Source organism: Antechinus flavipes, chromosome 1 (genome assembly GCF_016432865.1).
Source record: "Antechinus flavipes isolate AdamAnt ecotype Samford, QLD, Australia chromosome 1, AdamAnt_v2, whole genome shotgun sequence".
Classification (NCBI taxonomy): Eukaryota; Metazoa; Chordata; class Mammalia; order Dasyuromorphia; family Dasyuridae; genus Antechinus; species Antechinus flavipes.
Genome location: NC_067398.1, coordinates 110,935,290 through 110,950,043, shown reverse-complemented (window position 1 = coordinate 110,950,043; position 14,754 = coordinate 110,935,290).

Below are 14,754 nucleotides of genomic sequence, written 5' to 3'. Positions count from 1 at the left end.
TGAATCAGACTAAAATTAAGTTCAGAATCATAGTGAAATCATCTCCATTGATTAATTTATCTTTTGAGTACTTATGTTCAAATCTCATCGTGGCTTCTTACTAACTCTGTGGCCATGGATCAAACATTTCATTGCTTTGGGACTTGTGTCCTCAAAATAAAGCATAGGCTGTACTAAACATTAAAGGTCCCTTCCAGGACTTGTATATTCTGATTGTACAGTCTGAAAGAAAAAATTTGCTCTCCTTCTCCCTAACCCCTGTCTCTCTCTTAACTAAGGAGAAGGTATTTAGGAAGCTTCTTGGGGGCAGTGAATATTTATATATGCCCAGGTCTTAGCACAGTATCAGGCACATAGTAGGCTCTTAACCAACTTGTTGTCTATTTTAACACCAATCTTCTTCAAATGGTGCCTTATGATTATAGTTCAGAATAATCCAATCCCAAAAGATTAAAATTATGAGTCACCCAAAAGGAAATGGACATATTCATAGTGTCTTCTTCTTCTTCTTCCATAATAACTAACTTCATGTACCCAACTGACCTCCACACTGTCCCTGACACATTACATTCCATATTTCATCTTTAACCTTTTCACATATTGTCCCCCATGCCTAGAATACTCTATTCAGTCACATCACTTAGAATTCCTGGCTTTCTTTAACCCTAAGTTCAAACATCACCTTTCCTATGTTTATAGGCAGCTAGGTGTTACAGCAGACAAGACTAAAATTGGAGTCAAGAAAACCTCAATTCAATCTGTTATTTCATCATATGCTATGATGTCATTATATGACACAGAAAGTTGATCTCATGGCATGACGTGTTCATTCACTGGCATAGTATATTCATCATATGATATGGGTTGTTGTATTGTGTGTCCATCACATGACAGCTTTTAAGTCATCACACTGTCATGTGATATGCCTTGTCAATCTCATGATGCTACATGTGTTTATCATATGATAGTTATGTTATGGTTGGTTTTTATTACATTAACCTTAAAACTGGAGGGGGGAGGGGGGGAAACAAGAACAATTCATCCAAGATCAGAAGAAAAGCAGGAAACTGGGGAAAACATTTTATAGCAAATTTCTCTGGTAAAGGCATCACTTCTCATATAGAGAACTGAGTCAAATTTGTAAGAATATAAGTCATTCCCCAATTAACAAATGGTCAAAGAATATGAATAGGCAGTTTCCAAACAAAGTAATCAAAAAGATAGATAGATAGATAGATAGATAGATAGATAGATAGATAGATAGATAGATAGATATAGATGTATATATGTGTGTACATATGTGTATATATGTATATATATATAATCATATGAAAAAATACTCTAAATCATTATTGATTAGAGAGAAGGAAAAAACAGCAACTCTGAGATACTATGTTATACTTTTTATTTGAGAGGGGGAGAAATGGCAATGTTGAAGGGAGGGGATGAGTAAAAATTGAAACACTAACCCACTATTCATGGAGGTGTGAACTGAACCAACTATTCTGGGGAACAATTTGGAATTGTGCCCAAAGGGCTATAAAACTATGCATTCCTTTTGACATAACAATATTACTAGTAGTTTATATTTTAAAGAGATCAAAGAAAAAGGAAAATGAACCATATATATTTTTTAAATTAATAGTAGCTCTTTTGTGGTGTAAAGAATTTAAAATTGAGGGGATATCCCTCAATTGAGGAATGACTAAACAAACTGTGGAAATTTGTGATAGAATACTATTATGATAGAATGTTGTGTACAATTGTGATATGAAATGATCAGGGGGAGTTCCGAAAAAAAATTGACAAGTCCTATATGAACTGATATGAACTGAAGTAAGAAGGACCAGATCATCACTTACAATAACAGAAATACTATATAATAATGATCACCTGTGAATGATTTAGCTATTCTTAGCAATTCAATGATTCAAGTTCTAAAGGATTTTAATGAAAAATGTTATACACCTCCAGAAAAAGAACTGATGAAGTTTGAATGAAGATTAAAGTGTAATTTTTTCTTTTTTCTTTTTTGCAATATGGCTAATATGAAAATATTTTTGCATGATTTCATATATATAAATTATATCTCATTTCTTGCCATCACAATGGATAGATGAGGTGTGGGATGGAGGGAGAGAAATCAGAATTCAAAATTGTTTTAAAAAGAATGCTAAACATAAATAATATTTTTTCAAAAATAAATTGAGAAAAGACATTATATTGATTGCTTATTTTGTTCAGATAACTGTGTTAAGTGTTAATGAAGATATAAAGTTTAGAAAACACAAGTTCCAATTATTGAAAACTGTATTGCCTCAATGGTCCCAGTCCTTCTTGTCAATCAATGTTGGGGGAGGCTTTTTGGGGAAAAAAGATATTCAATCTATAGCTTATTTTGCAATTCCTATTTTTTGTCCTGAACTATTCCTGTGATATCATTACCCCAGCTGGCATGGAAGTTGTCCTGTACTTTTCTACTTGGGGGAGAAACATATATATATTCAAGGACTTAATCTCTTTTGCTGATGTTGCTTTATTTGAATGCCTTTATCTCATTACAAAATTCTCAATAAAAGCTGGCTCTGTATAGAAGCCATCTCTAATTTTTCAGTGATTAGCCAATCAACATGTTACTTCCTTGGTGTACTAATAATAAACTTTTAATTCTCTTTGTCCTGAGTTTTGTCGTATTAATAATCAGGGTGAGAGCCCAAATGAAGATTTTTCCTTTCAACAAATAGTAAGCTATCTAATATTCAAACCTTGACTCTCAAGGAAAATAAGGTAAATGTAATAGTTCTCAGAATGAGCTGAAACTATCCTTGTATGTTTAAGAAAACAAATAATATTTGTTTGACTATGGTTGGGGAGAAGGGGAAAATGAAAAAAAGATTTAAGCCCTCTAAGTGGCTGGGTTGGAGATGATGGTAAACAGTGAGAAGGCTGAACTACTCGATCTTTATTTTGATTTTGTTTTATCAATATAATGAACTGAGAAGAATAGAATAAAACAGCCAAGCAATAGTGTAAACTAATTTTTTTCAGAAAATTCTCAGTGGATTCATCTCAACAGGGTAGGATTCCCGTGATTACATTGAAAAGAATATAGAATTTTGAATCATAAAACCTAAGTTCAATTTCTGGCTCTGTCATGAGCTACTTATCAGGGTAAGTCATATAACCATTCTATTCTCATTTATAAAATAAGGAAGCACCATGAGATGGCTGCTAAAGTTTCTTTAAGCTCTAAAACTATGATTCTAGGTAATCTTCCCATTCTGAAACTATGGAGCTAGTAGATTTGAATCCTTAGCCTTTGTCAGTGATCTTTAAAAGGTCAAAAGAATTAACATACCGTGTCATGACAACTTTTAAAAATTATTTAATATTAATGACTCATGTTAGTTAATGTGAAAAATTGTATATTTACCTAGTTTTATACCTAATAGAGTGATTGAATGCAAAGAGTAGTCATCCATAGTTAATGTTAACATGTGAAAGGAGATGTTTAGTGGAAATCTCCAGGGATTTACCCTTAGATTGGTACTAATAGACATTTTAATCACTAAATTGGATGAAATGATTATTTTCTATGATTGTCATTTTTTTCGGGTGACAGAACTGTGTGAGATAACTAACACAACAAATTGCAAAATTAGCATTAAAAACTATTTCTACAGGTTTAAAACAAACTAAATAATTGAGTAAGATAAAATTGAACAGTGATTCATGCAAGTTTCCATAAGGGTTTTAAAACTCAAAGTATAAGATGAGGGAAATAACATCAGTTTCTGTTTTAAAAAATCTGGAGATTTTATTGAATTATAAGTTCAGTATGAGTCACAAGTACGATACGGTATCTTAACAAAAAAAAAAAAAAAAGCCTAATGCTCTCTTAGGTATCAATAAGAAAAGGATTGTGACCAGAATGAAGTTATTATTAGTCCACTGCCCCAGACATAACACATCTCAAGTATCTTCATTTCCCAAACACACATTTTAGGAAAGTCATAGGCAAACTAGAAGATTTCCAAAAGTAGGCAATCAGGAGAGTTAAAGGACTGAAATTCACATCATATGACTATCTTTGAAGTAATTGGTAATGTTTAACCCAAAGAAATGAAGACTTGAGCAGGAAGATGATGGCAGTTTTAAAGTTTTTAAAGGGCTATCAAAGATTTTAAAGAACATGATACAGTCTATCAGATAATGGAAGGCTTTAGTCTCAAGAAGACCTGTGTTCAATTTCTGCTTCTGACATACACTGACTATAAAATCCCAGGCATTGTTTAATCTCTTGTTATTTCCAAGAGGGAAAAAAAAATCATGTTACTGATTTGTATGAATGGAGAGACTTTGCTAACTGGGAATTTCCTATGCTGATGAAATCACAGATCCAGATGAAAACAAAAGCATGTGGAAAGGGATGTTATTCTTCTGCTTGGGCACCAAGGATAAAATGAGAAATAACATATGAAAGTGATGTAGATAGAAACTTGTCTTAAGGGAAAACTTTCTAAGGTGATGGATTAGAAATTCCTCATTGAGGGTTTTTAAATAGAGGCTGAATGACTACCACACAGTGAATGTTGTAAAAAGAATTCATCCAACACAATTTGAACTGATTGACCTCTGAAGTCTCTTCTCTATCTTCAATTTTATGATTCTTCAGTAGGTACGTAAATAATTAAAATACATAAATATGTGATTTTACATATTGTATAGTCAGTACACTTTTAATCTATTAAAGCCTAACTTATTTTAAAGTTTAGAAATACACTAAAACTTTGGGGACAAAAGAAAGAAAAGAAGAAATGATAGAGTGACAGGTATGTAGATATGATAGATGTGTATGTTTACATGTATTTGTGTGTATATATATTTGCATATATGCATATATATTTTAGATATAGATGGATAATTGAAGATTTGAAACATCTACAATTTTGTCAGTAGAGAGTATTCTCTATTAACCCAGATTACACTTCTGCACACAACTTATGCTATTGCCTAAAAATGTTGCCATTCTGGGATCAAGATACAGACCTGTCTCTTGGAATTTAAATAGTCCAGTCCATTTGTTTAATCTAATTCCTTCATTTTGTAGGAAGAATCTGAGAACCAGAAAGGTTAAATCATTTGTTCAAAGTCAGACAGAATCTAATGATCAGAGCTGGGATCTGAACCTAGGAGCTCTTGACTCCAAGTGTGAATCTCTCCACTGAACTAATTGTTGGACTTAAATGTATAGCCATTACATTTTGTGTGTGTGTGTGTGTGTGTGTGTGTGTGTGCGTGTGCGCGTGTATGTAAAATGGGAAATGATTTCCTTGGCAAAGGGAACTTCCATTGAAGAAACTTTCTTTACCAACACAGATGGTAAGATTAAAGAATTGCCTGTGTTTGTAAAGTTACATAAGTGACAGTGCCCAGGATCACATAACCAGTATGTATCAGTGGCAGGAACTAAACTTAGATATTCCTGAGTTTGAGACCCTATCTATTTTCTCTATCCACTATGCTATGTTACTTCTCATGTTGTATATATCCACAGACATGTGTATATAAAGGTCACTTTGATGTAGACAGGATACACATAATGCATACGCGTGCATGAATGTGAAAACATGTATGTATGTGTGTATACACACATAGATATGTTTCAAAACTCACAGATAACCCCAAAGCTCAATGGGAAGATTCATTTGCATATCAGCAAACTACAGCATATTATCAATAATGAACTATGCCTGAGAAGTCATATGTAGGAAAGAATGTGATAGAGCCAAAGCCTATTGTTCAGTTTTCAGTTTGAGCACTTCTCAGATATTTCTACAAATTTCAGCTTGATATATTGCTTTGTTGATTTCTAGACTTAAGAAAATAATGGAGAAAAATGTTTAAAAGGTAAATTAAACTTAAAGCGGATTATGCAATACATTTCTAGAAAGTCAGTTGTTAAATATTTCCCAGCACACTATTGCATATACTGTACATGCCTATATATGCACCCACGTAGGTACAGAAATATACATGTATACACACATGAATGTGGACATAAATTCTAAAAATGGAAACTGTTCATTTATGGAAGATAAGGTCTAACAGAAAGCCCACATATTAAAAGAATCAATCAATAATTGGTCAATAACAATCAACAAGCACGTATTAATTGCCTATATACCAGACAAGTATGGAGGACAAAATACAAAAATGAGACAACCCTGCTCCTGAGGAGTTTACATTCTGCAAAAAAGCAAGAAGATCTCTAGGATTGGGTAAACTCTTTGTAAATACAAAGGCAAATGTAACAAACGATGACAGAGGGTGATTAGGTAGTAATCTCCACTGGTGGACAGAATGAAATCCCAGATCCCTTAAAGTACTGGTATATAGTGATTCATTATTATGAAGTTATTAATATAGCTATTGTGATTAGAATCAATATTTTACTTGGAGTTAAATGAACATTTAAATATGGACTTTTGCCTGGTTACCATATAAATAAACATGCATTCTGATTTCATAAACTTCATGGAACTTCACAAATCTTTTGCTTACCTATCAGAAAATTCTTCTCTCTCAGCCATCCCTCCCCAAACTCTCTCTTCCCCCACATCCAGATTAATTTTCAGGTGGTAAAAATTCCAATAAAAAGGGAGAAACTTTACTTACTCCAATAAGCGATTAGCTTTGAAACTGTAACCAAAACATAATGGATATGCTAATTTTCTTCCCTCTCTGGGGACATCAGCCTAAGTGAGTCTTTGGCTCTGAGATAAATATCACAAATAGTCCTATTTATACAATATTTTTACATAAACCTTGCTCTAGTCCCATGGACACACTATTTCCCCTTTTAGGGAATTGTTATTCTTATGCCTGTGACACAAATTCATACCAGAATACTCTTTTTTTTCCAAAATGCAAAAGCATTAAAATAATAAATGCTAAGGAAATGTCATCATTCTGTCAATATTCCAACTTCTCTTTCTGTTCTTCATCTCCTCCTCAATGCAAGTGTTTGGGCCCAGGATGGAAAGAGATATGCTTAACCACAGATACACAAACAGAAATACTCAAATAAAATGAAGCATGAGACAAGTTCACAAAAACAAAGACACTCAGTGGTTGAAATTGCCATGACTATCCTATTGTGGCCAGCTATTGCAACATCACTGACATTCACATAAAAACTCTTGCTGCAATTAAGTCCAGCTTGCTGGATTCAACCTTTGCAGAGAGAGATGAAAACACTAACCCTTTGGATGTATCTCGTGCCATTTGTTGAGCCAGATTCTCCTACTGCATTGGCCCAGGAAGAAAATTGATAAGTTTGGAAACTGTAACAAAGGCCTGATGGCATAGGAAAAATAGCATGGACTGGACAATCAGAGCAACTTAATATAATGGCTATGGCCCATTATGATCAGTGTGAAGCTGGGCAAATCATATCACTTCTCTGGACTTCAACTTCCCCCTCAATAATACAAAACCAACATTGGAAAACCTCAAAGTATTTAGGATTCAGAACACTTGGTGTTCTGAATCCTAAATAGGTTCTAGAGTTCTTTGTATGTTCTAGGATTCTATTTAGTACAATGCACAAACAATACTATTCCAATGGCTTAGAAGCATTATGTGGACTTGCCAGGTTTTTATATTTCAAGGGACTAACACTTTAAAGGAAGGAGGTCAAGGAACGACATATGACATAACCTATGTTCATTAACAACTTGTAGAAATACAGATGAGAGAAGAAAAACATTGTTCTTTAAAATGTCGTTGCCCAAGAGATCCCTAATGTTTATCTCCCTTTTTATAATGAGGCAAGTGACAGCTAGTATTTCATCAATTATTTAGGATTTACTTGAATTTATAATTATCGTGAGATCTATAAAACTAAAGCTATATCTGTGGCAATCTAGTTAAAATTCTCTGAGTGGGAAGGATAGGTTTGCCATTTTATTTTTCTGTTTCATATCCAAAACCAAGGTCACATGTCAAGGCACAGTGATGGAACATAATGATACCAATACAAGATTACAATGACTCAGGATGAAATTTCCAACCCTTCTGGGATCTGCATGTGCTGTAATAGAAAGAGAGCTGTTCTTAGAGTTAGAGGGCCTGCATATAAATCCCATATTTCACATTTGTCAGGCATAGAACTATGGGCAAATCACTATACCCACTCCAAGCCTCAGTTTTCTAATCCAGAAAGTAGGGTAACACTTCCAGGGGTCCTCAAACTAAGGCCCGTGGGCCAGATGCAACAGCTGAGGACGTTTATTCCCCCTCACCCAGGACTATGAAGTTTCTTTATTTAAAGGCCCACAAAACAAAGTTTCTGTTTTCACTATAGTCTGGCCCTCCAATGGTCTGAGGGACAGTGAACTGGCCCCCTATTTAAAAAGTTTGAGGACCCCTGACTACTGTTTAGTTTATACTTATACTATTTACCATAAGATTGTTGCTAGAAAAGGTAAGCTGTAAAGAGCTATAAACATTATTTATCCATTTTGTTTTTCATTATATGGATTACTAGAATAACTCCATTAAATAACTATGGATCTCGTTTAGGAGGACTTGTTCTAAAAACGTGAAGCATGAACTCAATCATTTGGAGTGCTTATCATCAATAAAGAATCCTTCTTCCGTTTAAATCTTATGTAGGGCCTAGAATATCCTCTACAAAAGTGGTGAATACCTTTGGCAAGCAAAAAAATACGTATGTATGTGTGAATGAATATATATGTGTGTCTGTGTATATATATATATATATATATACATATATACACCATATATGTATGTATATATTTATATTTCCCTCTATTATGCCTTATCAATAATCCATTATCTTTATGATTGCATTGATCATAGAATATTTTATAATCTCAATGCTAACTTCATCTCTGGGGGCACACCTCCCTCAAAAAATGGCTCGGGATCCCCTTGTTCTGGATACATTCTTGGGGGAGGATAACTCCTCAAAGAAGAGATATACACCTTTTCTTGAATTCTATAGCTGATTGCCCCAACTGAGAATTCCAGGGAAAATCTATTAAATAAATCTTCAGAATAGCTCATGTCTAAGATTTCCCCCAATCTCAAAAGGATTAGCAGTGAAGATACTCTGTACAAGTTCACAGCTACCAGGTAGAGGACAACTTTGTATTTCCTCTTCCATTAAAGAAATGCTTTAAAACACATAAGACTCTTAAGTAAGTATTAACAAATACTCAACACATGGAACAATCTGGGAGATTGCTGAACAAGCATTTCATCTCTGATTTACACCACCTGTATAACTCACAAGTCCAGATCTCTGGGCAAAGGAGAGATCAGTTTGGGCATTAGCATTTCAAGTGTGGAATCCTCTGCCAGGGTGGCCAATCTTCTCTGAGGAACACCACAAAAGTTTGTCAACCCACATCACTGATAGTCAAAATCCAGTAATGTATCACCTTTTGGAATCACAAGGCTACTGGCAGTATTAGAAATATCCTTCTTTCAGGATTGTAATTCAGTGACCCATGCTTAGAGAAAGTAACGCAAAGCAGAATGGCAGCCAGGGATTTGAAATCCAACTTCAGTCTCACTGGGGCAGGTATATATTTTTGAGTTATAGACATGAGGGCATTCGCTGCTGGAGTAAGGAAGGGGAAAGTCCGGCCCTTCCTTCTAGGTTGGAGAGTCCAAGAGAGAAAGCTAGCATTGGCTATGTCCCCAAAAACAATGTATTAGAAAGAAAGGGACATGGAGGGAGAAGTTTTAATTTCTCCTTTCTGGCTTAGTCACCAATTATTCTATCACTGGGGCAAAGGAAGGAAGAAATCAGCAAGAGCCAATAGTTACATATGTCCTTTAGCAAAAGACACATGACCCACCAGAAGAGACAACAGCCCAGTCTGCCTCCATGTATATTCCATGGGATAGTCACAAGTACATTAATATACTCTTAAGATTATGAAGGAGATCTTGGATACAGCATTTTACTCCACAGTGACATATGCTTTTTAAAAATACCAGCAAACAGTGAACACAAAAGAATATGTTTTCTGTACTTTTCTTTCAATTATGTGATTATAAAAATGGAGTTTGCTATAGATAACTGTTCTCAAAAGCCTACATTTGTCCTTCCCATATTTTCACAAGCATCAAAAATAGATCTTCTGCAAATAATAATAGCTAGCATTTATATAGTACCTTTCTGGATTGCAAAGTGCTTTATAAATTTATTTGATCTTCACAAGAATTCTAGAAAAATCTATTATTATTATTATTATTTCTATTTTACAGTGAAAGACACTGAGGTAGAAGCTAAATGACTTTTCTAGGACCACATAGCAAGTTAGTATGTGAAACAGGATTTGAACATAGATCATCTTGACTTGAAATAGAGTGCCTTCCACTGTGCCACCCAGCTGCCTCATTACATATGCAGAAAATTGTTTTTTAGAAGATAATATTTTCCTTTTTTTTTGGTATTTTACCTATTTGTCACCCAACCCCACCAAGAAATATTAAAAACAAGTTTCTTTCAGCTCATATTCTTTGGCATATGGTTAATGGTCTCTTCTAGTTCCTCATATACAATATCAGGATCTGAAATTATGTGGTCTAAATTCAGTGGTTCTAATCATACTGATGCTGAAAAGACAGCACAAAATGAACACTTTATTTTCCTTCTATTTGTTGTTTCCCTGTCTGTTTCATTCCTGAATATTTTGGAGATATCATGTGTTAGCTGGATCTCATACTAAGCTTTCCATAAATTTGTTTTTGCTTCTTTTGCAGTGACTGTTTTATGAGACAATATTGATAATCATCTTTTACTTTCTTACCTTGTAGTGTTTTATAAATGAATTTTTATTTTAAACCAGTATTAGTTGCCATGTTGCTCTACTTAGCAAAGACAATTTCTGCTGTAAAAGTGATTAGTGGGCTTATTTGGTCTCTTCCTCATGTTAAAAGCCTTATATTGCTTAAACTGTTCAAAGAAATGGGATAATAGAGGTCAATATTTTTCCTTGTTTCTGTTTCCCATTTTCAGTATGAGTAATTCATTTGAACATGTCAAGTTCAAAATGATGCAATAGAAATCTTCATCCTCTCTTTACAGGTAATCTGATGCTAATTTTGATGCAACCATTCCATGATGTGAATGAAAATCGATATCCAATTGTGATTTTAGCAGTCATTTGCTACATGTTAAGATAAACCTAATTTCTTTTTTGATGAGATGGTTCATTATTCTTCATGACCAGTAGTTTCTGCCTTTCTTTTGAAAGAGACATGAAGCTTCTGTGTAGTCTACTACAAACACAAACTCTCTTTTATTAATCCTTAACTATATTTTCCAGAATTCTTCCCTTCCCTAGCTCAAGTTTGCATTTAAACCATCAGTATTAAAGTATATGTTTGTTTAATTTGAAGGATTTTACTGAGTTCTTTAAACATTTTCTCTATATCTCTGAACTCTGTAACGGATATTGGAATGCAAGTTTCAATATTTTTGTGATAGTATTTTCACTTATTTATTATTCATTATGAACATTATAAGGCAAGATAACTACATATCACATGCATTTATGGTTCTTACTGTTTTAGGGCAAATGATAAAAACAACTTTGTCAACTCCTCTGCTTCTCCAAAGAGAATCTTAGAGCTTATCTTTTCATTTAGTTGTAACTTTCTTCTATCTTCTTATTTCATTTGTTGTGAGAATATCCCTATCAATTTGGCTCAATTTCCCAAATACTATGTCAATTGATATATAAAGATTGAATATATAGATATTTATAGATGGTCTAAAAGCTGTGAATCTCAGCATTCTCTACTACTTCGCCATCATCACTGCAGAAGTAAAAATGGGACTGAGGTACATTCTCATTTTTTTTTTTTTTGCTTTACGGGTTGGCAAGAAATATGACAAAAGAATTCATCAACTAACATTAATGCACTGTTAGTGGAGCTGTGAACTTGTCCAACTATTCTGGGGAACATTTTTGGGACTATGCCCAAACAGCTAAAAAAAGTATCATATACTTTTTGACCTAACAATACTTCCACTAGGTACATTAGGGTCCCAATTTTCCCACATTCTTTCCAACATTAATGACTTTCCTTTTTGTCATTTTTAATGTGACAAAAAGTCACATTAGCCAACCTAATAATGAGGTGTATCTCAGAGATTTTTAATTTCCATTTCTCTAATCAAAAGTGATTTAGATTTCTTTTCATATACTTATACATAGCTCTGATTTCTCATCTGAAAATTGCTTATTTATATCATTTGATCATTTATCATTTAGGGGACGGCTTGTGTTCTTATACATTTGACATACTTCTCTCTATATTTGAGAAATGAAGCCTTTAATAGATACCCTTGCTTTAAAACTTGTTTCACAGCTTTCTGTTTTCCCTCTAATTTTGGTTGCATTGGTTTTGTTTGTAGAAAAGCCTTTTAATTTAATATAATCAAAACTATTTTACGTTTCATAATGCCTTCTATCTCATTTGGTCACAAATTCTTCCCCTCCCTATAAATCTGAGAGGTAAACTATTCCTTGTCCTTCTAATTTGCATGTTCACAGTTATGATTACTATCTGTATATTTCTATCTTATTCTTCCATTTGTCCTCTCTCTCCTTTCACCTTTTCCCTCTTTGCTAGGGTTTTGCTTCTCTGCCTACCACCTCCCCTGATTTGCCCTCCCTTCTTAATCTTTTCCTCTTCCCTGTAGGGTAAGATAGATTTCTATATTAAACCAATTGTGCATATTATTCTCTCTTTGAACTAATATGATGATAAGATTCAAACAATGCTCATCACCCATCTTCCCCTCCATTATAAGAGGGCTTTCATACTTCTTCATATAAATAATTTACACCATTCTACCTCTCCCTTCCTCTGTACTTAATGTACTCCTCTTTTTCAATCCTTAATACTTTTATGTAACTCTTTCAAATTCATTGTGTACCCAATCCCTCTATGTCTTCTAGCTATACTATTGTAATACAATCTTTGAGAATTATAAGTATCATCTTCCTATTTAGGGATTTTAATAGTTGAACTCTTTTGAACCTCTTATGTTTTTCCCCTTTTGATCTGTTTATGTTTTTCTTGGATCTTGACATTGTAGGTCAAATTTTTGCTTTAGATTCTGATCTCCTCAGAATCCTTGAAATCCTTCTATTTCATTGAATGGCCAGGTTTCTCTTCATGCATTCTGCTTAATTTTGCAAAGTGATAATTGGTTGTAATCCTAGCTCCTCTGACTTTCAGAAAATCATGGTCCATGACTTCCGATCCTTTAATGTTATAGCTACTAAGTCCTGTGTAACCCTGTGTAACTCCCCAATATTTGAATTCTTTCTGGTCACTTGCAGCACTTTTCTTTGACCTGGTAGTTCTGAAATTTGAAAATGATGCTCTTTGGAGACTTTATTTTGGAATCTTTTTCCTGAGGAAATCACTGGGTTCTTTTAATGCTTACTATTACCTCTGGTTCCAGGATATTGAGGCAATTTTCCTTGATTATGTCTTGAAAGAGATTGTCCAGATTCTCCTTTTGATTATGATTCTCAGGTAGTTCAATAGTTTTAATATTGCCTCTCTTAGATTTATTTTCCAGGTCAGTTGTTTTTTTTTTTCCCCATGGGGTATTTTATGGATTCACTGCCTCCATTTTTGCATTCTTTTGAATTTATTTGATAGATTCTTAATGTCTCATAGAGTCATTAATCCTACTTGTCCAATTCTAACTTTTAAGGTGTTGTTTTCCTCAATTAGCTTTTGTACTTTCTTTTCCATTTGACCAATTTTACTTTTGAAGGACTTGTTTTCTTCAGTAGTTTCTTGTATCTCCTTTTCCATTTAGCCAATTCTACTTTTTAAGCAATTTCCCAAGCTGTTGACTCTTTTTTTCATAATTCTCTTGCATCACTCTCATTTCTTTTCCCAGTTTTTCTCCTACCTCCCTTATATTATTTTAAGATTCTTTTTGAGCTCTTCCATGAGTTCTTTTGGGGTTTGAGACCACATATCATTTTTCTTTGGAGTTTTGCATATTCGTGTTTTGACATTGTTGTCCTCTTCTGAATTTGTCTTGATCTTCCCTGCCACCACAATTTTTTATGGCCAGATTCTCTTCTTATTTTTTACTCATTTTTAAAAATCTTTTTCTTTAAAAAAACAAAAACAAAAAAACAAAAAAAAATTCAGCTCTACTCCCAGGAATGCTGCCTCAGGTTTCTTGTTCCAGTAGCTGCAGGCCCTGGCTGTTTAGTTAGTGCTGCTCTGAAGCCCCCAGGGGATCCTCAGGGATAGTGCTGTGCTTAGGAAGTGTGGTGGAGGGTGACAGGTAATGCTGGAGGCTGGAGGCCTGGTGTTGAATTGCAACCCCAGTGGTAGTGTCTGGCATGAGCTGAGGCACTGTATGGTGTTTTGTGTTTCCCTGGGGCTGCCCTGAAGCAGGTCATGGTGTTGCCTCTGGAGGCTGCTCGTTTAAGCAGGGCTATATTAAAGTGTATTGAGATTTATACTGTCAGCTCCCCGTCTGCTTAGGTGCCTATAAAGTTGGCGCCTACCTATTTGTCCAGAGCTGGGCCAAAGCACATGGAAGTCTAGTTGCTGGAGGACACCTATTTTCATAGGGCTACACTGCAACAAGTAGCAGTTTCCAGAGCTGGAGCCTCCCCAAGCTATGCCACGGTATATTGAGGGTCCTTGTGTTGGCAGTGGGCC